Raw genomic sequence first — 2,063 nt, 5'->3', positions numbered from 1 at the left:
GTTGGTGGGTATGTAAATTGGTACATGCACTATGGAAAGTAGTAGGGATGTTCCTCAAAACACTAAAAATTGAAATACCGTATGACACAGTAATCCCACTTTCAGAATTTTGGAAAACAAAATCCATGATTAAAAAAGATATATGCACCCCTATGCTTATTGACATATCATTTACTATTTCCAAGATATGGAAGTATCCAAAGTGTCCACCAAAAGATGAATGGATAAAAAATGAGATACATATACACAATAGAATATTATTTAGCCTTAAAAAATCATGCCATTTGTTATATATGGACCCACAGCATATTATACTAAGTGAAATAAGCCAGGCAGAGAAAGACAAATATATTATTTAACTTATATGTGGAATTTAAAAGCAAAACAATGTGAACAAAACAGCAGAAATTCGTATACACTGAGAAGTGAGTGGTGGGTACTATGGGGAATGAGTTTTGGTGGGTGATTGGGGAAGGTGAAGGTGATAGAGGCACAAAATTCTAATTCATAACATAAATTGGTCAAGGGGCTAGAAGTGCAATATGAAGAACATAGTCAATTGTTCTGTAACATCTATGTTGGCAGATAATAACTGCAATATTTGTGTTGAGATTTAATAATGTATATAATTGTTGAATCACTATATTGTATACTTGAAACCACGTAATACTGTATATTGACTATACTTCAATGAAAATTTTAAAAATACTAAATTAATGGAAACACCTTGTGAAATTATGGAAGATACTAGAGCTATACTCTGTACTTTATATCCCACTCCCTAAAATGCTTGTAGATGGGATCTGGGGAAAATTCTTACCAGAGCCAGAACTCCAAAATCTGTCTATAGTATAATTTGAAAGAGGATGGTAAAATTTTATGTTATCCCTTCCTTTCCAAATCCAGACCCATTTGATTTTCATAATTTCTTTCCCAAGAACAGCTGTTGTCTTCTTATTTTTCTCATTTTGTGTCCTGGGAACTTGGCTTGGCAAGCCACAGGTTGGGAAAACAATATATAGCTGGAAAGAAATGTGAGTTGAACTCCACTTTTAGCTAGAATCCTACCAATTATTGCCTGCTTTCAGGGGAATTCTCTAATTCTTTCTTTGGTTATTTCTGGGAGTGACTCTAAATCTTGGGAGTGTAGTATCTTTTGTATCAACTTTGGGGACGCCTCTTGGGTCCATGACATCATTCAATACAGCCAGGAATATTTACTGTTTCTTCTGGCTGAAACTGGACAAAATAATTTGAAAAGGCTTTTAAGTAGCTTTATGGTCAGAAGCTGGCCAAGTTGGAAGCTGATATTCATATCCTGAGAGGAACATTCTTTTTAGGCTTTCTACCCCAAGCCAAAACAAAACTGTATCCAGAGGGAAAGAAAAACATTCTGAAGCCTTGTGGAAAGATTTACTGAATATTTTAAAGACAAGGCTCTAAATCTAGAACACAGGAATCTTTTCATTTTCATTTTAGTTGAAAATACTCTCCATGACCAAAATAAGGAAACTGAAAATAATGTAGTGGTATGGGTGGATCAGCCTGTGACATTATTCAAGTTGCAACCTAATTCCCTGAAGAGTTTAAAAAAATGGTACTTGTCTTACTGTTCTTGCCTTTACAAGAACAGAAATGCAGCACTAGAAGAAACTCAAAGCCCACATATCTTTCCATACCAGTACCCAAACCTCCCCTATTAATCTCCAAAGGCTTGCAGATACTGTAAAAGATGTGGATTTAGGAAGGAAAAGTCCTTCTTGGAGGAACTTTAACGGTTTCCCTGTGCCTTTCAGATTTAATATTCTTCCTGGTTTTCCCCCAATAACTCTTATCTAGGCCATCTCTTTGAAATGCTAACTTCAGGGAGGTAATTTTTTCAGGAGGAAAAAAGGGGGAAAGGCTATTTGGAACTTAGGTGAATGAAAAATCTTGAGCATCTTCTACAGAAATATTAATAAAAAATTTTAGACATCTGAGAGGGTGTGAGTCAAATTGCAGTATTTCCAGAATCTCTTGCCTGGCTTTAGTGCATCTCCATATCAATAGGTTTTTCCAAGGGG

The sequence above is a fragment of the Manis pentadactyla genome, chromosome X (genome assembly GCF_030020395.1).
Source record: "Manis pentadactyla isolate mManPen7 chromosome X, mManPen7.hap1, whole genome shotgun sequence".
In the NCBI taxonomy this organism is placed as follows: domain Eukaryota; kingdom Metazoa; phylum Chordata; class Mammalia; order Pholidota; family Manidae; genus Manis; species Manis pentadactyla.
This window is presented reverse-complemented; position numbering follows the sequence as displayed.